Genomic DNA, 25,313 nt, shown 5'->3' with positions numbered 1-25,313 from the left:
AGAGTGTTTTGGAAAAGCTTCTGGCTGAGTCGGTTCTAAGTCACTGTCCCTGGGGATGCAGGAGCTCCTCGTTGTACCCAAAACCATGGCAGCGGTGGCTGTCTAGGCAGCTCCAGACCGCCAGAGAGGTTTGTTGCAGAGATTGCACACTGAGATTTTCCCGCTGTCCCGGGCTGGGAATGTCTGTTTTTTCCGGATGCCAGAGCTCCAGGCTAGCGCCTATGAGCGCCTATCTCAAGGGAGGGTGTGGGACGCGCACGTTTCAGGATTGCCGTCTGGCCAGGCTCCCAGCCCCTCATGGGAGCCAGACCCCACTCGTTCTCGGGCGCGCTGGCTTTCAGGCACACTGGCAGCTCAGGGACGGAGACCTGATTTCTCTGCAGCACTCTCTCTGGCTCAGCACCAGGGGAGGCTCTACTGGGTCGGGGGACTTAGGTCCCTGACCCTAACCGCCCAGGTTCCCACTATTACCCCCTCGCGATCCTTTGCTCTTTGTTTTTTGAGTGCTTTCAACCAGACTCCAAGTTAATGCTCATCCCCAGACGCAGAGCACTCTCGTGTTGGGGTATTACTTTCCAATCGGTGACCTCTGGTGGCTCCCTCCCCCTTTTGTTTATCTTCTGATATCAGTCCAACGCTCCCAGCCTGCTTTACCTGCCACTGGCGTCTTCAGCTCCTGTAGAGATCCAGACGTGTATAATTCTGATCTCAGGCTGATTTCATGGGTGGTCGGAGTTCTTTGGTAGGTAATCAGCTCACTTTAGGGTACAGGTTGAAATGGTGCCTCCTCCTACTTCCCTGCCATCTTGACCCCCTCCTTGTGCATCCCTGTTCTTAAACCCTTTTCTGCTATTCCCAATAGCTCAATCAGATTCTTCCTTTCAAATCTTTCAATTTCCTGAAGTTTCTTCCTTATACCCGGTGCTGACTGACTGGCAAAAGCAAGATTCACTGCCCCCTTATTTTCGGGTGCCTCAGGGTCCATCAGGCTATACATTTTATAGGCTTCAATGATCCTTTCTAGGAAAGCTCCTGGAGACTCATTCTTACCTTGAGTCACCGTATTAATTCTCGTTTAGTGCAAGTGCAACTTTTACTTCTGCAAATGCAGTTCCAGGATTTCAAAATATTAAAGAACCATATTTGTTCTGAAATCTCCTATATGAATTTACTTTAAGGCAGAATTCATCTTACAAGAGAATTAAAACAATTACAATTGATAAAAAACTCAGAATAGATATGGTTGATTATCAAATGATGATCCTTATCAAAACATTAAAACTTTAGGAAATGTATGGAACCACTGGAGTAGTTACAGCATTTACCCAAATGTAACCCATGGTTTATCATTGATTTAGCAGTACTTCCTGAGTAAGTTAGCGTATCAGGGAAAAGAATTATGAGTCAAAGAGATCTCATTTACAATTCTGGTGGGCAAAGAAAACCATTTACATTTTCTTAGAAACATCTCAATCTCTAGTGAAGACTAAATATTAACCAATTGTGAACTGTTGCAAGAGCAGTTAAACACAAAACATGATGACCAACAGATGTCAAAAGCAAAAACCTGTTCCAGCAACCAGCGCCCTAGCACTTCATCCCATTTGTTATCCAAGCAAAACTTCAATGCTTCAGGTTACCAAAGACTCTGAAAGCTACTTTAACAATTACCCATTAAAACCCCGAGACAGACAATTAACCATCAGTTCAATCATCTCTTTGCTAACATATTTCATGTCCGCCTGGGCCCATTCCTTGACAGACGCCCTGCTTTCCCCCAGCAAGGGGGTGGGGCTAGGCCGTCGATGTCGGGCAAGAAAAGGCAAGGAATTCCCCAAAACTAGGAGTTTTGGCAGCTCCCCTGGGGAGGATATCTGTGTGCAGCTTGTCCCCAGTGGGCCATACCCTGGAGCTCCAACCAGACAGATGAACAAGATCCCAAAACCTCCGGAGGCTTTTCCCATAAATTCCGATGCTGGCTCAGTTCTTTTGTTTGATCCTGCTCGAGATACCAATGTTAGGGTCCGTGATCAAAGGAACGAGATTGACTCAAAGAGAAAATCAAGTAAAGCTTTATTTCACACCAAGCATCAAAAATCAAACCAACCAGTTGGGGTCATTTCTTACATAGAGGCGACAACAACAAGGACACTGCTTCCGATGACAAAGAGGCGAGGATGACAAGGATGACAACCCTGATGACACAGACTCTGCTCCCTAAGATGCCACTCCGACAAGGCCACTCCCCAGATGAGGCCACATGCTGGACAAAGGTCACAACCAATCATGAAGATGCTGCTCCAGACCAGGCCCCTCACCAACAAGGCCACTTGCTGACGAGTGGCTCCCCGGAATGACGCTGCTCCGCTGAGGCTGCATCTCGGGGCAGCGAGGTGGGTCACAGTGAGGCCTCGGTGAGGCTGCTCACGGGCAGCGCTGCTGCTTGGGGAGGCGAGGCCGCTATGGTGGTGCCACTCCCATCACTGCCACTCCCGATGCTCCCGATGATACTGAAGCTCCGAAGCTCCCGACGACCCTGATGCTATCACTCCTACAACTACACTAATGGCTCCCAATGGCTACTAAATGGCTACTCTAACTCCTCCTACTACTATAACGGATATTCTAACTCCTACTACTTCTCTAAAGTCTATTCTAACTCCTCCTATTCTCTAATGGCTATTCTAACACCTCCTACTTACACCCCTCCCTCCGCTATCTTCACAGACTAACCTTTATAGCGGTGGTTCATCCCAGTCCACACACAGGTGGCCAAGGAGATTTCAACTAACCACATTTAATATATGCACACCCCAATGATTGGGTAAGGCAATCTGGCCAGGTCCGCTCCTATATCCGGGATTTTCAAGCAAATACTTCTGGCTAACCAGGACCCTACATTAGTACTTACATCTGTTCCATGCTACGTCCCTGATCCAAAAAACAGAACACCTCCTGTCCCCAGAAGGTCACCTGGCTCTTGGGATCTGCGGTCAACCCTCAGGGGAGGAGAATCCTGCATGGCGCCTGAGCTCCCGCCACATTCTAAGGTCTCCCTGGACACAAGCCAGCATGGTGACCCATCAGCCTGAGGCTCCCTTTCAACTCAGCACCCTGGGCACTTAACCCAGAGCCATCAGATTGAAACTGCCTTGTTCCCGGGCTGAGAGGAGAAGCTGAACTGGGCTTTCCAGACATCTATGTGGTGAGCTCTGCTACCATCAAAACAGACTCCCCATGTCCCGCAGAAGAAAACCTTGCTATTTGGAGCAGCTCACAAGCCCCAGCCTAGGAAAACCTCCATGGCCTCATGAGGCCACCCTACCATTCCTTTAGCATCATGCACAAAATTCCAACATGAGCGACCATCCGACACTCGCCCTGACTCAGGTGCTGGAGACCTCGATACTGACGGTGCACATTGGAACCACAATGTGCTCGGCACTGAACTAAAACCTCACTTGTACCTGTTGAATTCTGTCCTCAACCTCCTTGCCAACAAGCCGTCCATATTGGGAATTCTGGAGCCACAATGCAGCCTTCTGCCTGCACTCCAGAAGGAAGAAGGGCCCTATGCATCTGCCCAGAATGCCCATGTGAGGATCAAACTGTACAGCCCTAGATGGATCTCCAATATCCAGGCTGACTGTGCACTAATTCTCTGTGTGACACAGCCTGAGTCCCGAACTCCAGTCAGCCCCCAAGGTAGCGGTACCACCTCCTGGAGGTGGGACCGGCCATGGCCTTTAGGCTGTCATGTCTACCAACCTGGGTGTTCAGGCATACGTGCCCAGACCAAAACTGAAATCCCAGCCTATGGGGGAACCTCAGGCACAAAGGATCGCTCCTCTTTCCCCACCGCTGGAAAAGCTTGCTGTGGAGATGAAGGTCAAATCCTCAGAGTGGGAGCCAGCTGCATGGCCCATGAGACCATGCCCACACAGGAGGTCACCCTTGGGCACAAACAGTCATGGTGACCATCAGCCTGAGCCTGCTTTCAAACATGGCCTCTCGCTAGCTGGACCAGGAGACTAAATATCGGGCCTACAATGCCCCTAGACCCAAATCTTCACCCTCAGTCAGGTTCTCCATGCACCCGGATCCAGAAGCTAACTCTGGAATCTCTCCCATGGAGGGATCCCTGAGATGGAAAAAGGCACTCTTCCCTTCCCCCGAAAGACACCAAATCCTTGGAAGGTGGGCAGAATTCTCAAAGAGGCAGAATCTCCCATGGCCCCATGAGGATAGTATAAGGGCCTGGTAGGCCAGAGGGAGTCATTCTGTGTTTATGTAGTGAACTTAGATTGACCCCAACCCTCCCAGAGGAACTTACTTGCAAAGCCTAGATACAAGGGCGGGTCAGGCCAGGTGAAGACATCCAATCCAGTGGAGAGCACATATATCTACTAGGGTAAATTTAAATTCAATTGGCCACCTCTGTGTTACCTAGCAGTTTTTTTCTGTGTGTGTCAGACTTAGCATGACTGTGCAGTTTTCTCTGTAAATTGCAATCCCATTGGCCACCCGTGTGTGGGAGGGGATCAACCACCTCTATAAAAGCTGGTCTGTGAGGCTGCAGAGAGGGATAGCAGGAGGAGTCAGAGTAGCCCGTAGGGAAACCATTGGGAGCAGCCTCGTCAGCCTCGCCCCCTCGAGCAGCAGCAGCAGCAGCAGCAGCAGCAGCAGCAGCAGCAGCAGCAGCAGCGCTGCCGTGAGCGGCCTTGCCACCTAGAGCAGTGCTGCCACCGGGACCAGCCTCTCAGGAGCCGGCGGTACAACCTTGTCATCGGGAGTGGCCTCACTGGGAGCACCGCTGCCCACGTGTCATGAGCGTCGCCAGGCAGTGGCCTTGCCAGCTGGGAAGCAGCCTCGCCAGGGAGCAACACTGCTGGAGTGTCATAATCAGGAAGCGGGAGTCATTGGGTAGTGGGAGTCGTCGGGTAGCGGGAGTCATTGGGTAAGGGAAGTAATCAGGGTCAGTGTCCTGGTTGTCATCGCCTCTTTGTAAGAGATGGCCCCGACTGGTTGATTTGATTGTCGATGCTTGGCATTGCTGGGAGCCTCATTGGCTGTGGCCTCGTCCACAGAGCAACCTCGCCGGGAGTGGCCTGTGGTACAGTGAGGGTGGGGCAGGGAGCCTCCAGGAAGGACCCCAGGCCAGGAAGGCGGTGGCCCCCAGTAAGGCTCGGGCACCTATCGGTCAGTTTGGTTTCTAATGCATGGGGCTCGGGCACCTATTGGTCAGTTTAGTTTCTAATGTGGGGTCCAGGCAACTATTGGTCATTTTGGTTCCTAATGCATGGGGCTTGGGCATCTACCGGTCAGCTTGGTTTCTAATGCATGGGGCCCGGGCACCTACCGGTCAGTTTGGTTTGTAAAGCATGGAGCTCGGGCACCCACCGGTCAGTTTAGTTTCTGATGCATGGCGTGAAATAAACCTTTGCTTGATTTTCACTTTGTGTCAGTCTCATTCCTTTGATCACGGACCCTAACAGATACCACTCCATTCCATGGCCAACCAAGACACACAACCCAGACAGAAGAGCCTGCCCTCCTGCCTCCCTGTCACCCTCATTTCAGATCTCGCAGCACTGCCCTCACAGTCTGCAGATCGGGCCTGCCATCACTTTGCCCAGAACCCCATCCAGGGTTTATGTTTGAAGACTTTTGTCCCTGAAGCCCTGGCTGACAGGACCTCCACAATGGGGCCTCTGGAACCACAGTGCAGGACTCTGCCTGCCCACCCGAAGGAAACTCTACCAGTCAAATTTGCAGAAACCCTCCAGATTTGGAGTCAACTGCAATGTCCATGTGCCCACCACAAATTCATTGGCCGCCTTGAAAAAAGGCGCATTTGGACACAGGCCAGACACCTATCTCCAGGCAGACACCCAGGTCAATGGCACTGAGTCAGAAGATGGAACCTGACTGACCTTTAAGACCTCAACCAAACCCTAGCTTCACTTTGCAGGCATCTGCCTCCAGAGGAAAACACTGGATTAGCTACATATGGTCCAACACTTGATCCCTGAGCCACAAAACAGAACATCTCTTGTATCCAGAATTCATGCTGGCTCTGGGGACCTGTGTCCAACCATCAGGTGAGAAGAATCCTGAATGGTGCCTAAACTGCCACCACATTCTAAGGTCACCTTACACAAGTCATCTTTGTGACCCATCAGAATGAGATTCCATGTCATCTCAGCACCCTGTGAACTTTGCCGAAGAGCAATCAGATCAAAACAGCCTTGTTTCTGGCTGGGAGGGGTAAGCAGACCTGGGCTTTCCAGTCATCCATGTGGTGACTTCTGCAACGATGACATCCTTCCATATGGGGGACCCTGGTGCCATCCAAATGGACTGCCCCTGTCCCACAGAAGGAAAGCTTGCTGTTCGGAGAAGCTCAGAAGCCGCAGACTTGGAGGACTTCCATGGCCTCAGCAAGCCACCCCTCCACTCATTGGTCATCATGGACACAAACTCCAGCATGGGCGACCATCTTAGACATGCCCTGACTCAGGTGCTGGAGATTTCGAGTCAGACCGTGCACATTGGAAATACCATATTCTCGTCAATGAACGGAACGGCACTTGTGCATTCAGAATTCCGTCCTCACCCTCAAGATCCGAGAGCCCTCCAGATTGTTCATTCGGGAGCCACAGTGTCATCTTCTGCCTCCCATCCAGAAAGAAGAAGGGCCCTAGGGGTCTGCCCATGATCCCCACGTGAGGATCAACCTGCACAGACCTTGACCAAAAGACAGAAGACCGCACTCCAATGTCCTAGGCCTTGATCACTAATGCTCTATCTGCACAAACTGAACCCCGACCTCCCATCATCCCCCCAGGTATCAGGCCCCATATCCTGAAGGTGCATTGTGACAAGGCCAGAGGATGTCATCTCTACCCAACCAAGGTATTCAGGTGTCTGTGCCCAGACCATAACTCATATCCCGGCCTATGGAGTAACCTCAAGCGTAAAAGAGCACTTTTCCTTCCCCATGAGGGGAAAAGCTTAGTGAAGGGATGGGGGTCTAACCCTCAGAGTGGGAGCCACTGCATGGCCCATGAGACCACGCCCACCCAAGAGGGCTTCACTGGCCACAAACAGGCAATGTGACACTCAGCCTAAGCCCAGTTTCAAAACAGCCCCCTCGCTAGCTAGACCAGGAGCCCACATATTGGGCATGACATGCCCCTAATCCCAAATACTTACCCTCGGTCAGGTTTTGTAGGCGCTTGGACCTAGAAGCTGACTCTGGAAATCCTACTATGGTAGGATCCCCTAGACGGATATCAGCACTCTACCCTTCACCCTGAAAGACAGCAAACCCTTGGAAATGGGCAGAATCCTCACAGAGGCAGAATTTCTCATGGCCCCATGAGGCTACTGCTACATTTCATGGCCAACCGAGATACACAACCCAGACAGAAAAGCCTCCGCTCCCATCTCCCCGTCGCCCTCATTTCAGATCCCCTGGCACTGCCCTCAGTGTCCACAGATCGGGCCTGCCATCACCTTGCCCAGAATCCTACACCGAGTTTGTGTTTGCAGACTTTTGTCCCCGAACCCTGGCCAACAGGCCCTCCAGGATGGGGCCTCTGGAGACTCAGTGCAGGACTGCCTGCACACCCGAACAAAATTCTGCCCATCATATTTACACAAACCCTCCAGATTGGGAGACACCTGAAATGCCCCTGAGCCCACCCCAAATTTGTTGGCTGCCTTGGAAAAAAGGCACATTCGGAAACATGCCAGACACCTACCTCCAGGCAGACACCCAGGTCAATGGCGCTGAGTCAAAAGATGGATACTAACAGACCCCTAGGACCTCAACAGAACCTAGCTTAGCTTTGCAGGCAACTGCCTCCAGAGGCAAACTCTGGAATACCTACATATGGTCCAACACTTGATCCCTGAGTCACAAAACAGAACACCTCCTATCCCCAGAAAGCAACCTAGCTGTTGTGAGCTACATCCAACCTTCCGGGGAGGAGAATCCTGCATGGCGCCTAAGCCCAAGCCACATTCTATGGTCTACCTGGACAAAGGCCAGCCTTGTGCCCCATCAGAATGAGGCTCCCTGTCACCTCAGCCCCCTGGGCACTTTTCCCCAGAGTCACCAGATCCAAATGGCTTTGATCCTGGGCTGGAAGTGTAAGCAGAGCTGGGCTTTCCAGGCATCCATGCAGTGACCTCTGCTACGACGTCTTCCATATGGGGGACACTGGTGCCATCCAAATGGACTCCCCCTCTTCCACAGAAGGAAAGCTTGCTGTGCGGATCAACTCACAAGCGCCAGCCTGGGAAGACCTCCATGGCCTCATGAGGCCACTCCTCCACTCGAGAGGCATCATGAACACACACTCCATCATGAGCGACCATCTGACACATGTGCTCTGACTCAGGTGCTGGAGATCTCGAGTCAGACGCTGCACATTGGAAAGGCCATGTGCTCGGTACTGAACAGAACTGGCACTTGTGCGTTCAGAATTCGGTCCTCAGCCTCCTGGACCACCAGCCCTCCAGGTTTTTCTTTCAGAAGCCACAACACAGTGTTCTGCATGCCCTCCAGAAAGGAGAAGGGACCTATGGGGTCTGCACAGAATCCCTACGAAGAGGATCAACCTGCACTGACCTTGACAACACCCCAGTGTCCAAGGCTGCCCTGTGAACTAATGCTCTGTCTGACACAGTCTGAGCCCCGACCTCTCATGAACCCCCCAGGTAGCGGGCCCTATATCCTGCAGTTAGGACGTGCCAAGGCCAGAGATAGACATCTCTATGCAACCTGGGTATTCAGGGGTCTGTGCTCAGACCATATCTCAAAACCAGGCCTATGAGGGTACCTCAAGCATCAAAGAGTACTCCTTCCCTACAACGGAAAATCTTGCTGTGAAGATGGTGGTCAAACCCTCGGAATGGGAGCCAGCTGCTTGGCACATGAGACCACGCCCACCCAGGATGCCCACTCCAACCACAAACAGGCATTGTGACCCTCACCCTGAGCCTGCTTTCAAGCCAGTCCCCTGTTAGCTGGACCAGGAGCCCGCATATCATGCCTGACATGCCCCTGGCATAAATCCATACCCTCGGTCAGGTCTGCGCCTGGACGCAGAAGCAGACTCTGGAATCCCTCTATGGCGGGACCCCAGAGACGGAAAACAGCACTCTTCTCTTCCCCCAAAAGATACCAAACCCTTGGGAGCCAGGCTGGATCCTCAGAGAACAGACCCTCCAATGGCCCCATGAGGCTCCCGCTCCATTCCGTGACCAAGCAAGAGACACAAACAAGAGAGAAAATCCTGCACTCCCTCCTCCCCATCGCCCTCATTTCAGATCCCGTGGCACTACCCTCATGGTCCGCAGATCGGGCCCGCCATCACCTCACCCCTAACCCTATCCCGAGTTGGTGATTGCAGAATTTTGTCCCCAAAGCCCTGGCCAACAGTCCCTCTAGGATGGGGCCTCTAAAGCCACAGCGCAGGACTCTGCCTGCCCACCCGAAGGAAACTCTGCCTTTCACATTTGCATAAACTCTCCAGACTGGGAGACACCTGCAATGCCCCTGAGCCCACCCCAAATTCATTGGCCACGTTGTTAAAAATGCGCATTTGTACACAGGCCAGACACCTACCTCCAGACAGACACCCAGGCTAATGGCCCTGAGGCAGAAGATGGAACTTGACATACCCCTAGGATGGCATCGCAACCCTAGCTTAGGTTTTCAGGAATCTGTCTCCAGAGGCTAACTCTGGAATACCTACATATGGTCCAACTCTTCATCCCTGAGCCACAAAACAGAAGACCTCCTGTCCCCAGAAGGCAAGCCAGCTCTTGGGAGCTGCATCCAACCATCACGGGAGGAGAATCCTGCATGGCTCCTGAGCCCCAGCCACATTCTAAGGTCTCCCTTGAAACAAGCCAGCATTGTGACCCATGAGAATGAGGCTCCCTTTCACCTCAGCCTCCTGTGCACTTGGCCCAAGAGCCACCAGATCGAAACAACATTGTTCATAGGAGGGAAGGCTTAGCGGAGCTGGGCTTTCCACACATCCATGCGGTGACTTCTGCTACGACGTCACTTCATAAGGGGATCCTGGTGCCATCCAAACAGACTCCCCTTGTTCGGCAGAAAGAAAGCTTGCAGTTAGGAGCACCTTGCATGCCCCCTGGCTAGCTGGACCAGGAGTCCCTTTAACGGGCCTGATATGCCCCTAGGTCCAAATCCTCACCCTCCAATCAGTTCTCCAGGCTCATGGACCCAGAAGACGACTCTGGAATCCCTGCTATGGCGGGATGCCTGAGACGGAAAACAGCACTCTTCCCTTCCCCTTGAAAGACACCAAAACCTTGGGAGCTGGACAGAATACACACAGAGGCAGAATGTCTCATGTCCCCCCGAGGCCACTGCTATTTTCCGTGGCCAACCAAGACACAGAACCCAGACAGAAAAGCTTGCGCTCCCGCCTCCCCATCGCCCTCATTTCAGATAATGCGGTATGGCCCTCATGGTCAGCAGATCCGGCCTGCCATCACCACGCCGCTAACCCTATCCTGAGTTTGTTTTTGCAGACTTTTGTCCCCAAAGCCCTGGCCAACAAGTCCTCCATGATGACGTCTCTAGAGCCACAGTGCAGGACGCTGCCTCCCCAGCTGTAGGAAACTCTGCCCGTCACATTTACACATCCTTCCTGATTGGAGACACCTTCAATGCTCCTGAGCCCACCCCAAATTCATTGGCCACCTTGGAAGAAAGGCACATTTGGACACACGCCAGACACATACCTCCAGGCAGATACGCAGGTCAATGGCCCTGAGTCAGAAGATGGAACCTGACATGCACCTAGAACTTCAATGGAACCCTACCTTAGGTTTGCAGGCATTTTCCTCCAGAGTCAAACTCTGTAATACCTACATATGTTCCAACATTTGATCCTGACCCACAAAACAGAACACCTACTGTACCCAGAAGGCAACATGGCTCTTGGGAGCTGCGTCCAACTAACAGGGGACTTGAAATCTGCATGGCGCCTGAGCCCCCACAACATTCTAAGGTCTCCTTGGACACAAGCTAACATTGTGACCCATCAGAATGAAGCACCCTTTCACCTCAGGCCCCTGGGCACCTTGCCCCAGAACCACCAGATCAGGAGGCCTTGTTCCTGGGCTGGAAGTGTAAGCTGAGCTGGGCTTTCCAGGCATCCATGCGGTGACTTCTGCTATGACGTCTGTCCATATGGGGGACCCTAGTGCCATGCAAATAGACTCCCCCTGTCCCGCAGAAGGAAAGCTTGCTGTTGGGATCAGCTCACAAGCTCCAGCCTAGGAAGACCTCCATGGCATCATGAGGTTATTCTTCTACTCGTTGGCCATCATGGACACAAACTCCAGTGTCAGCGACCATCTGACACATGCCCTGACTCAGGTGCTGGAGATCTCGGGTCAGATGCTGCCCATTGGAACTACCATGTGCTCTGCACTGAACAGAAATGGCGCTTGTGTGTGCAGACTTCCGTCCTCACCCTCCTGGCCAACAAGACCTCCAGATGGAAATTCTAGAGACACAACGCTGCCTTCTCATGGCCCACCAAAAAGAAGAAGGGTCCTATGGGTCTGCCCAGAATCCCCATGTGAGTATCAACCTGCATGGCCCTAGACGGAACCCCAATAACCAGGCTGACTGTGCACTAATGCTCTGTGTGATACAGCCTGAGCACCGACTTCTAGTCAGCCCCCCCAGGTAGTGGGTGCCATCTCCTGCAGTTGGGACAAGCCATGGCCCTAGGCTGTCATGTCTACCCAACCTGGGTGTTCAGGCATCTGTGCCCAGACCATATCTCAAATCACAGCCTATGGGAGAACCTCAAGCACAAAAGAGCACTCTTCCTTCCCCACAGCTGGACAAGCTTGCTCTGCAGTTGGGGGTCACACCCTCAGAGTGGGAGCCAGATGCATGGTCCGTGAGAACACACACCCACCCAGGAGGTCCACTCTGGGCACAAACAGGCATTGTGACCATCATCCTGAGACTGCTTTCAAACAAGCCCCCTTGCTACCTGTACCAGGATCCCACATTTTGGGCCTGCCATGCCCATAGGCCCAAATCCTCACCCTCGGTCGGGTTCTCCAGGCACCTGGACCAAGAAGCCGATTCTGGAATCCCTGCTATGGTGGGAACCCTGAGACGGAAAACAGCTCTCTTCCCTTCATCCAGATACATACCAAAACCTTGGGAGCCATGCAAAATCCCCACAATCGCAGAATCTCCCATGGACCATGAGGCCACCACTCCATTCCGTGGCCAACAGAGACACACAACCCATACAGAAGAGCCTGCCCTCCCGCCTCCCCGTCGAACTAATTATAGATCTCGAGGAACTGCCCTCACGGTCTGCAGATCAGGCCTGATATCACCCCGCCCCTCATCCTAAACCGAGTTTGCGTTTGCAGACTTTTGTCACCAAAGCCCTGGCCACAGGCCCTCCAGGATGGGGCCTCTTGAGCAACAGCACAGGACTCTCCTGCCCTCTGAAGGATATTCTACTCGTCACAGTTGCACAAACCCTCCAGATTGAGAGAAAACTGCAAGGCCCCTGAGCCCACCCCAATTTTGTAGGCCGCTCTGAAAAAAGGGGGATTCTGACACATGCCAGACACCTACCACCAGGCAGACACCCTGGTCAATGGCCCAGGTTCCGAAGGTGGAAACTGACATGCCCTTAGGACTTCAACAGAACCCTAGCTTAGGTTTGGAGGCATCTGTACCCAGAGGCAAGTTCTGAAATACCCTCGTATATTCCAACGTTTTGTCCTGGTCCACATAACAGAATACCTCCTGTCCCCAGAAGGCAACATGGCTCTCGGGTGCTTGGTCCAACCCTCGGGGGTGGGGGGAGAATCCTGTATGACACCTGAGTCTCTGACACATTCTAAGGACTCACTGGACACAAGCCAGCATGGTGACCCATTAGCATGAGGCACCCTATCAACTCAGCCCCCAGGGTTCATCGCGCCAGAGCCACCAGATCGAAACTGCCTTGTTCCTGGGATGCAATGTTAAACTGAGCTGGGCTTCCCAGGCATCTATGTGTTGAGCTCTGCTACCAAGTCTTTCCATATGGGGGAGCCAGGATCCATCAGAATGGATTCCTCCTATCCCGGAGAAGGAAAGGTTGCTGTTCAGAGCAGTTCACAAATCTCCAGCCTGGGAAAACCTCCATGGCCTAATGAGTTCACCCTTCACTTCATTGGGCATTATGGACACAACCTTCAGCGTGAGCAACCATCTGACATTCGTCCTGACTCAGGTGCTAGAGATCTCGAGTCAGACACTGCACATTGGAACTGCCATGTGCTCAGCACTGTAGTGAACCGATGCTTGGGTGTTCAGACTTCCGTCCTCAACCTCTTGGGCTGCAAGCCCTCCAAATTGGAAATTCTGGAGCCACAACGCAGCCTTCTGCCTGCCCTCCAGAAAGAAGAAGGGCCCTATGGGTCTGCCCAGAATCCCCATGTGAGGATCAACTTGCACGGCCCTACATGGAACACAAATATCCAGGATTCACTGTGCACAAATGCTCTCTCTGACACAGCCTGAGCTCTGACCTCCAGTCAGCCCCCTAGGTAGTGGGTGCCATCTCCTGCAGGTGGGAACGGCCATGTCCAGATGCTGTCATGTCTACCCAAACTGGGCGTTCAGGCATCTGTGACCCGACCATAGCTCAAATCCCAGTCTATGGGGAACCTCGAACACAATATAGCACTCCTCTTTCTCATGGCCAGAAAAGCTTACTGTGGGGAATGGGGTCAAATCCACAGAGTGGGAGCCAGCAGCATAGCCCTTGAGACCACGCCTACCCAGGAGTTCCGCCCTGGACATAACCAGGTATTGTGACCATCAGCCTGAGCCGGCTTTCAAACAAGCCCCCTCTATAGCTGGAGCAGGAGCCCGCATATCATGCCTGCCATGCCCGTAAGCCTAAAATCGCACCCTTCATTGGGTTCTCCAGGTGCCCAGACACAGAAGACATCTCTGCAATCCCTGCTATGGCGGGAACCCTGAGACAGAAAACAGCTCTCGTCCCTTCATCCAGAAAGACATCAAAACCTTGGGAGCCATGCAAAATCCCCACAGAGGCATAATCTCCCATGGACTCATGAGGCCACCCCTCCATTCCATGGCCAACCCGAACAAACAACCCAGACAGAAAACCTACACTCCCGCCTCCAAGTTGCCCTAATTTCAGATATGGAGGCACTGCCCTCACAGTCTGCAGATTGGGCCAGCCATCACCTCGCCCATCACCCTAAATCAAGTTGGTGTTTGTAGACTTTTTACCCCAAATCCCTGGCCATCAGGCCCTCCAGAATGGGGCCTCTGGAGTCACAGCATAGAACTCTGCCTTCCCTCACGAAGGAAACACTGCCACTTACAGTTACACAAACACTTCAGCTTGGGAGACACCCTCAAGACCCCTGAGCCCACCCTATTTCAATGGCTGCTCTGGATAGAAATGAGCAGTCTAACACATGCAAGACACCTACATCCAGGCAGACAGACACCCAGCTCAATGGCCCTGAGTCAGAAGATGGAAACTGACATGCCTCTAGTACCACAACTGGACCCTAGCTGAGGTTTGCAGGCATCTTTCCCCAAAGACAGGTTCTGGAATACCTACATATGGTCCAAAGCTTGGTCCCTGACCAAAAACAGAGCACATTCTAAGGTCTTCCTGGACACAAGACAGCACTGTGACCCATCAGCATGAGGCTCCCTGTCAATTCAGGCCCCTGGGCACTTGCCCCCGAGACAACAGATTGAAACTGCCTTGTTCCAGGGCTAAAAGTATAAGCTGAGCTGGGCTTTCCAGACATCTATGAGGTGAGCTATACTACCATGTCTTTCCATATGGGGGACCCTGGAGCCATCAAAACAGCTCTCCCTGTCCCATAGAAGGAAAGTTGCTGTTTGGAGAAGCTCACAATTCCCAGCCTGGGAAAACCTCCATGGTCTCATGAGTCCACCCCTCCATTCATCGGGCATCATGGACACAAATCCAGCTTGAGCGACCATCCGACTCTCGCCTGACCCAAGTGCTGGAGATCTCGTGACAGATGCTGTACATTGGAACTGCCATGAGCTTGGCACTGAACTGAACCATAGCTTGTGCCCTCAGAATTCCATCCACACCCATCTGTCCTGCAAGCCCTCCAGATTGAGAACTCTGGAGCCACATCGCAGCTTTCTCCTCCAGAAAGAAGAAGGCTCCTATGGGTCTGCCCAGAATCCCCATGTGAGGATCAACCTGTAGGGCCCTAGACGGAACCTCAATATCCAGGCCACACTGTGCACCAATCCTCTGTGTGACACAGCCTTAGCACCGACCTCCAGTCAGCCACCCAGGTAGCAGGTGAAATCACCTGCAGGTGGGACTGGCCATGGTCCGAGGCTGTCATCTCTACCTAACCTGGGTGTTCTTTCAACTGTGTCCAGACTATATCTCAAATAACGGACAAAGGGGGCACCTCAAGCACAAAAGAGCACTGCTCCTTTGCCATCGAAGGAAAAGCTTGCTATGGATATGGGGGTCAAACCCTCAGAGTGGGAGTCATCTGCAGGGCCCATGAGACCTCGCCCACATAGGAGGTCTGCCCTGGGCACAAACAGGCATTGTCACCACAAGCCTGAGCCTAGTTTCAACAAGCTGTCTCGCTAGCTGGACCAGGACCCCCCATTACCGGCCTGCAATGCCCCTAGGACCAAATCCTCATCCTCGGCTGGGTTCTACAGGCGCCCAGACCCAGAAGCAGGCTCTGGAATCCCTGCTATGGCGGGTCCCCTGAGGCAGAAAACAGCTCTCTTCCCCTCATCCAAAAAGACACCAAAACATTGTGAGCCCTGCAAAATCCCCAGAGGCAGAATCTCACATGGACCCATGAATACACCCCTCCATTCTATAGCCAACCAAGACAACAACCCAGACAGAAAAGCCTGTGCTCCCGCCTCCCTGTCGCCCTAATTTCAGATCCCGGGACCCTGACCTCATGGTCTGCAGATCTGACCTTCCATCACCTCGCCCGTCAACCTAACCTGAGTTTGAATTTGCAGAATTTTGTCCCCAATGCCCTAGCAGACAGGACCTCCAAGATGGGGCCTCTGGAGCCACAGAGCAGGACTCTGCGTGCCCTCCTAATGGAAACTCTGCCCGTCACAGTTGCACAAACCCTCCAGATTGGGAGACACCTTCAAGGCTGAGCCGCCACCACATCTAAGGTCTCCCTGGACAAGCTACCATTGTGACCCATCTGCATGAGGATCCCTGTCAACTCAGTCCCCTGGGCACTTGCCCCAGAGACACCAGATCAAAACTGACTTGTTCTTGGGCTGAAAGGATAAGCTGAGCTGTGCTTTCCAGACATCTATACAGTGAGCTCTGCTAACATGTCTTTCCATATGGAGAATTCTGGAGCCATCAAAATGGACTCCCCCTGTGCCACAGAAGGAAAGCTTGCTGTATGGAACAGCTCACAAACCCCAGCCTGGGAAAACCTCCATGGCCTCATAAGGCCACCCCTCCATTCATCGGACATCATGGACACAAACTCCATCATGAGCGAACATCCGACACTTGCCCTGACTAAGGTGCTGAAGATATCGAGTCAAACGCTGCACATTGTAACTTCCATGTGGTTTGCACTGAACTGAGCCAGGGCTTGTGTGTTCAGATTTCCGTCCTCACTCCACTGGTCCCCAAGCCCTCCAGACTGGGAACTCTGGATCCACAAGGCAGCCTTCTGCCTGACCTCAGGAAAGAAGGGCCCTATTGGTCTGCCCAGAATCCCCATGTTTGGATCAAGCTACACGACCCAATATCCAGGCTGCACTGTAGCCTAATGCTCTATCCAACAGAGCCTGAGCCTGACCTCCAGTCAGGACAGAGGTAACGGGCGCCATCTCTTGCAGGTGGGACTGGCCATGGCCCGTGGCTGTCATCTCTACATAACCTGGGTGTTCAGGCATCTGTGCCCAGATCATAACTCCAAACCCGTCCTATGGGGGAACCTCAAGCACAAATACCACTCCTCCTTCCTCACAGCTGGAAAAGCTTGCTGTGGGGATGGGGGTCAATTCCTCAGAATGGGAGACAGCTACATGGCACGGTCACCCAATTTCAGATCCTGAGGCATTGCCCTCACGGTCTAGAGATCAGGTCTGCTATCATCTCAGGGTCCCTCACCCTAACCCGAGTTTGGGTTTGCCGACGTTTTCCCCCAAAGCCCTGACCAACAGGCCCTCCAGGATGGGGCCTCTGGAGCCACATGCCAGGACTCTGCTTACCCTCCCAAAGGAAACTCTGCCCGTCACAGTTGCACAAACCCTCCAGATTGGGAGACACCTGCAAGGCCCGTGAGGCCCCCCAATTTCATTGTTCGCTCTGGACAGAAATGCACAGTCTGACACATGCCAGACACCTACCTCCAGGCAGACACCCAGGTCAATGGACCTGAGTCAGAAGATTTAAACTGACATGCCCCTAGGACCTCAATGGATCCATAACTGAGATTTGCATGCATCTGTCCCCAGAAGTGGGTTCTGGAATACCTACATATGGTCCAACGTTTGGTCCCTGAGCCACAAAACTGAACACATTCTAAGGTCTCCCTGTCCACAAGCGAGCATTGTGACCCATCAGCATGAGGCTCCTTGTCAAGTCAGCCCCCTGGGCACTTGCCCCAGAGCCACCAGATCAAAACTCCCTTGTTCCTGGCTGAAAGGATAAGCTGAGTTGGGCTTTCCAGATATCTATGTGGTGAGCTCTGTGACCATGTCTTTCCATATGGGGGACCGTGCGCATAACAAGGCATTGTGACCATCAGCCTGAGCCTGCTTTCCAACAGGTCCCCAGGCTAGCTGGACCAGGAGGCCGAATATCATGCCTGCCATAACCCTAGGCCCAAAATCTCACCCTTGGTTGGGGTCTCCAGGTGTCCAGACCCAGAAGCCGACTCTGGAATCCCTGCTATGGTGGGACCCCTGAGACGAAAACAGCTCTCTTCCCTTCATCCAGAAAGACACCAAAACATTGGGAGCCATGCAAACTGCCAACAGAGGAAGAATCAACCATGGACCCATGATGCCACCCCTCCATTCTGTGGCCAACCAAGAAACACAACCCAGACAGAAAAGCCTGTGCTCCCACCTCCCCATCGCCCACATTTCTGATCCCAATGCATTGCCCTCACACTCTGCAGATCGGGCCTGCCATCACATAGCCTCTAACCCTATCCAGAGTTTGGGTTTGCAGACATTTGTCCCCAAAGCTCTGGCCCACAGGCCATCCATGATGGTGCATCTGGAGCCACAGGGCAGGCCTTTTCTGTCCTCATGAAGGAAACTCTGCCTGTCACAGTAGCACAAACCCTTCAGATTGGCAGACATCTGCAAGACCCCTGAGCCCACCCAATTTACTTGGCCACTCTGGAAAGAACTGCTCATTCGGACACAGGCCAGACACTTACCTCCAGGCAGACATCCAGGTCAATGGCCCTGAGTCACAAGATGGAAACTGACATGCTCCTAGGACAACAACAGAACCCTAGTTGAGGTTTGCAGGCATCTGTCCCCAGAGGCAGGTTCTGGAATACTGGCATATGGTCCAACTCTTGGTCCCTGAGCCAAAAAAACAACACCGCCTGTCCTCAGAAGGCATTCTGGCTCTTGGGAGCTGCATCTAACCCTCAGGGGAGGAGAATCCTACATGGCACCAGAGCCCCGACACATTCTAAGTTATCCCTGGACAAAAGGCAGCATTGTGACCCATCAGCAGGAGGCTCCCTTTCAACCTTCCCCCTGGGCACTTGCCCCAGAACCACCAGATTGAAACAGCCTTGTTCCTGGGATGAAAGGATAAGCTGAGCTGGGCTATCCAGACATCTATGCAGTGAGCTCTGCTACCATATCTTTCCATATGGGGGACCCTGCCGCTATCAAACTGGCTCCCCCTGTCCTGCAGAAGGAAAGCTTACTGTTTGGAGCAAGCCCTAGCCTGGGAAAACCTCCATGGCTTCATGAGGCCACCCCTCCATTCATCGGACATCATGGACACAAACTCCATTGTGAACAACCATCAGACACTAGCTCTGACTCAGGTGCTGGAAATCTCGAGTCAGATGCTGCACCTTGGAATGGCCATGTGTTCAGCACTGAACTGAACCTGCGCTTGTGCATTCAGACATCCGTCCTCACACTCATGGGCCACAACACCTCCATATAGTTCATTCTGGAGCCACAACGCAGTCTTCTGCCCACCCTCCAGAAAGAGGAAGGGCCCTAGGGAACTGTCCAGAATTCCCAAGTGAGGATCAACCTGCACAGACCACGATGTCACCCCAATATCCTAGGCCACCCTGTGCACTAATGCTCTGTCTGACACAGCCTGAGCCCCTACTTTCCATCAGCCCTCCTGGTAGTGGACCCCATATCCTGCAGGTGAGGCCTGCAGGTTAGACTGTCATCTCTACCCAACCTGTGTATTCAGGCGTCTGTAGAAGGACCATAGCTCAAATCCCAGCCCATTGGGGGGATCTCAAGCATAAAACATCAGTCCTCTTTCCCCACAACAGAAAAAGCTTGCTGTGGGGATGGGGCTCTAACCTACAGAGTGGGAACCAGCTACATGTCCCATGAGTCCACACCCACCCAGGAGGGCTGCCCTGGCCACAAACAGGCATTGTGACCCTCAGCAAGAGCACGCTTTCAAGCAATCCCCCTCGCCAGCTGGAATGGCAGCCAGCATATCGGGCCTGACATACCCCTAGGCCCAAATCCTCATGCTCATTCAGGTTCTCAAGGCGCCCGGACCCAGAACCCGACTCTGGAATCCCTTCAATGGCGGGACCCCTGAGATGGAAAAGAGCACTCTTCCCTTCCCCACGAAAGACACCAAAACCTTGGGAGATGGGAAGAATCCTCAAAGAGGCAGTTTCTCCCATGGCCCCATGAGCCTACCGCTACATTTCATGCCCAACCGAGACACACAACCCAGGCAGAAAAGGCTGCGCTCCTGCCTCCTCCTTTCTCTAATTTCAGATCCGGTGGCACTGCCCTCATGGTGTGCAGGTCAGGCCTGCCATCACCTCGCTCCTGACAGAATCCCAAGCTTGTGTTTGCAGATTTTGTCCCCAATACACTTGCCGACAGACCCTCCAGGAAGGAGCCTCTGGAGCCACAGAACAGGTCTCTGCCTGCCCACCTGAAGGAAATCCATCACAGTTGCACAAACCTCCAGATTGGGAGACTCCTACAATGCCCCTGAGCCCACCCCGAATTCATTGCACGCCTTGGAAATAAGGCGCATTTGTACACAGGCCAAAAACCTACCTCCAGGCAGACACCCCGGTAAATGGCCCTTAGTCAGATGATGGAAGCTGACAAACCCCTAGGACCTTAATGGAATCCTAGCTTAGGTTAGTAGGCATCTCCCTCCAGAGGAAAACTCTGGAATATGTACATATGATCGAACACTTGAACCCTGAGCCACCAAACAGAACACCTCCTGTCCTCAGAAGGTAACCTGGCTCCTGGGAGCTGTGTCCAACCATCAGGGGAGGAGAATCCTGCATGGTGTCTGGGCACGCACCACATCCTAAGGTCTCACTGGACTCAAGCCAGCATTGTGACTCAGCAGGAGGCTCCCTGTCACCTCAGCCCCCTGGTCACCTTGCCCCAGAGCCACCAGATCAAAACCGCCTTGTTCCTGGGATGGAAGTGTAAGCGGAGCTGGGCTTTCCAGGCATCCATGCAGTGACTTCTGCTACGATGTCTTTCCATATGCCAGATCCTGGTGCCATCCAAACGGACTCCCCCTGTCCCGCAGAAAGAAAGCTTCCTGTTCGGAGGAGCTCCCAAGCCCCAAACTGGGATGACATCCAAAGCCTCATGAAGCCACCCCTCCATTCGTTGGCCATCATGGACACAAACACCAGCGTGAGCGTCCATCTGACATGTGCCCTGCTCAGGCACTGGAGATCTCGAGTCAGATGCTGCACAATGGAAATGCCATGTGTTCAGCACTGAAATGAACCAGCGCTTCTGCATTCAGAATTCTGTCTTACCCTCCTGGGCCGCAAGACCTCCAGATAGTTTTTCTGGAAGCCCCAAAGCAGTCTTCTGCCTGCCATGCAGAAAGAAGAACATCCCTAAGGGTCTGCCCAGAATCCCCTCATGAAGATCAACATGCACGGACCTCGAAGGCACGCCAATATCCTAGTCTGCCCTGTCTACTAATGCTCAGTCTCACACAGCATGAGCCAAGACCTCCCATTAGCCATCCAGGTAGTGGGCCCATACCCTGGAGGTGGGACTTGCCAAGGCCAGAGACTGTCAACTCTACCCGACGTGGGTATTCAGGCATCTGTGCCCAGATCACAGCTCAAATCACGGCCTATGGTGGAACCTCAAACATAAGAGAGCACTCCTCCTTCTCCAAGATGCATAAGCTAGCTGTGGAAATGGGGGTCTAACCCTCAGAGTGGGAGCCAGTTGCATGGCCCATGAGACCACGCCCACCCAAGAGGGCCGCCCTGGCCACAAACAGGCATTGTGACTCTCAGCTTGAGACTGCCTTCAAACCACACCCTGGCTAGCTGGACCAGGAGCCCGCATATCGGGCCTGACATGCCCCTAGTACCCAGTCCTCAACCTAGGTCGGGTTCTCCAGATGACCGGACCCAGAAGCCGACTCTGGAATCCCTGCTATGGCGGGATCCATGAGATGGAAAAGAGCACTCTTCCCTTCCCCCCAAAGGACTCCAAACCCTTTGGAGCCGGGCAGAATCTTCACAGAGGCAGAATCCCCCATGGCCCCATTAGGATACTACTACATTCTGTGGCCAACAGAGACACACAATCCAGACAGAGAAGCCTGTGCTCCCGCCTACCCATTGCCCTCATTTAAGGTCGAGTGGAACTGCCCTCATAGTCTGCAGATCGGGCCAGCCATCACCTCACATCTAAACCTATCCAGATTATCTGTTTGCCGACTTTTATTCCCAAAGACCTGGTGGACAAACCCTCCAGGATGGCGCCTCTGGAGCCAACGTGCAACACTCTGCCTAGACACCCGAAGGAAGCTCTGCCCTTCACATTCTCACAAACCTGCCAGACTGGAAGACACTTGAAATGCCCCTGAGCAAACCCCAAATTTGTAGGCCTCCATGGAAAAATGTGCATTCGGACACAGGCCAGCAACCTACCTCCAGGCAGACCCCTAGGTCAATGGCCTTGAGTCAGAAGATGGAACCTGACATAGCCCTAGGACCTCAATGGAGACCTAGCTTAGGTGCAGACATCTGTCTCTAGAGGCAAACTCTGGAATACATACATATGGTTCAACACTTGATCCCTGAGTGAGAAATCAGAACACATACTGTCCGCAGAAGGCAACCTGGCTCTTGGGAGTTGCATCCAACCCTCAGGGGAGGAGAATCCTGCATGGTGACTGAGCCCTCTCCACATCCTAAGGTCTCACTGGACACAAGCCAGCCTTGTGACCCATCAGAATGACGCTCCCTGTTACCTCAGCCCCCTGGGCACTTTAACACAGAGCTACCAGATCAAAACGGCCTTGTTCCTGGGCTGGAAGGGTAAGCAGAGCTGGGCTTTCCAAGTATCCATGCCGTGACTTCTGCTATGACGTCTTTCCATATACAGGACCCTGATACCATCCAAACGGACTCCCCCTGTCCCGCAGAAGGAAAGCTTGCTGTTTGGAGCAGCTCACAAGCCCCAGCCTGGGAAGACCTCCATGGCCTCATGAGGCCACCCCTCCATTCTTTGGCCATCATGGACACAAACTCCAGCATGGGCGACCATCTGACACGTGATCTGACTCAGGTGCTGGAGATCTCGAGCAAGACACTGAACATTGCATATTCCAGGTGCTCGGCAGTGAAATGATCCGGCGCTAGTGCATTCAGATTTCTGGTCTCACCCTCCTGGGCCACAAGACCTCCACATTGCTCATTTGGGAGACGGAACACAGGCTTCTGCCAGCCCTCCTGAAAGAAGAAGGGCCCTCGGGGTATGCCCATAATCCCCATGTGAGGATCAACCTGCACGGAACTTGAAGTTACCCCAATATCCTAGGCCTCCCTGTGCACTAACGCTCTGTCTGACACAGCCTGAGACCTGACCTCCAATCAGGCCCACAGGTTGCAGCCCCTATATCCTGCAGGTGGGGCCTTCCATGGCCAGAGACTGTCATCTCCACCCAACCTGGGTTTTCAGGTGTCTTTGCCCAGACCAGAGCTCAAATCCCAGCCTAAGGGGGAACCTCAAGCAAAAAAGAGCTCTCCTCTTTCCCCACGATGGAAAAGCTTGCTGTGGGGATAAGGGTCCAACCCTCAGAGTGGGAGCCATCTGCATGGACCATGAGACCACGCCCACACAGGAGGGCTGCCCTGGCCACAAACAGGCATTGTGACCCTCAGCTTAAGCCCGCTTTCAAACCAGCCCCCTCACTAGCTGGACCAGGAGCCCGCATATCAGGCCTGAAATACCCCTAGGCCCAAATCCTCACCCTTGGTCCGGTTCTCCAGGCTACGGACTCAGAAACTGACTCTGGAATCCCTGCTATGGCGGGAACCCTGAAAGGAAAACAGCACTCTTCCCTCCCCAAAAAAGACACCAATCCCTTGGAAGTCAGGCAGAATCCTCACAAAGGCAGAATCTTCCATGGCCCCAAGAGGCTTCCGTTCCTTCCATGGACGACCGAGACAGAACCCAGACAGAAAAGCCTGTGCTCCCGCCTCCCCATCACCCTCATTTCAGATCCTGCAGCACTGCCCTCACGGTCCACAGATGGGACCAGCAATCACCTTGCAACTAGCCCAATACCGAGTTTGTGTTTGCAGATTTTGTCCCGAAAGCCCTGACTGACAGACCCACCAGGATGTTGTCTGGAGCTACAGCATAGGACTCTGCCTGCCCACCTGAAAGAAATTCTGCTGGTCACATTTGCACAATCCTTCCAGATTGGGCGACTACTGCAATGCCCCTGAGACCACCACAAATTTGTTGGCCACCTTGGAACAAAGGTGCATTAAGACACATGCCAGACAACTATCTCCACGTAGACACCAGGTCAATGGCCCTGAGTCAGAAGATGGAACCTCACATACCACTAGGACCTCAATGGAACCCAAGCTTAGGTTTGCAGGCATCTGCCTCCAGAGGAAAACTCTGGAATCCCTACATATGGTTCAATACTTGACCCCTGAGCCACCAAACAACATCTCCTGTAAGCAGAAGGCAACATGGCTCTTGGGAGCTGTGTCCATCCCTCAGAGGAGGAGAATCCAACATGGCACCGAAGCCCCCACCACATCCTAAGGTCTCCCTGGACACAAGCCAGCATTGTGACAAATCAGAATGAGGCTCCCTGTCAACTCAGCCCCCAGGCACTTAGCCCCAGAGCCACCAGATCAAAACAGCCTTTTTCCTGGGCTGGCAGGCTAAGAGGAGCTGGGGTTTCCAGGCATCAATGCGGTGAATTCTGCTACGACATCTTTCCATACGGGGGACCCTGGTGCCATCCAAACAGACTCCCCCTGTCCTGCAGAAGGAAAGCTTGCTGTTTGGAGCAGCTCACAAACCCCAGCCTGGGAAGACCTCCATGGACTCATGATGCCACCCCTCCACTCGTCGGCCATCATGGATACAAACACCAGCATGACCGATCATCTAACACGTGATCCGTCTCAGGTGATGGAGATCTGGAGTCAGATGTTGCACATGGGAAATACCATGTGCTCTGAACTGAACTGAACTGGCACTTGAGCATTCAGAATTCCATCCTCTACCTCCTGGCCCACCAGCCCTCTAAAGTGTTCATTTTGGAGACAAAACGCTGTCTTCTGCTTGCCCTCCAGAAAGAAGAAGGTCACTAGGGGTCTGCCCAGAATCCCCACGTGAGGATCAAGCAGCAGGATGCTCAAAGCACCCCAATGTCCTATGCCACACTGTGCACTAATGCTCTGTCTGACACAGCCTGAGCCAAGACCTCACATCAGCCCGCCAGGTAGCAGGCCCCATATCATGAAGGTGGGACCTGCCAAGGCCAGAGATTGTTATCTTTACCTGTAAGGGCCTGGTTGGCCAGAGGGAGTCATTCTGTGTTTATGTAGTGAACTTAGTTGACCCCAACCCTCCCAGAGGAACTTACTTGAAAAGCCTAGATGCAAGGGCGGGTCAGGCCAGGTGAAGACATCCAATCAGTGGGGAGCACATATATCTACTAGGGTAAATTGAA

This window comes from Meles meles, chromosome Y, assembly GCF_922984935.1.
Source record: "Meles meles chromosome Y, mMelMel3.1 paternal haplotype, whole genome shotgun sequence".
Taxonomy (NCBI): domain Eukaryota; kingdom Metazoa; phylum Chordata; class Mammalia; order Carnivora; family Mustelidae; genus Meles; species Meles meles.
The sequence above is the reverse complement of the archived record's forward strand: the minus strand, read 5'-3'. Positions refer to the sequence as shown.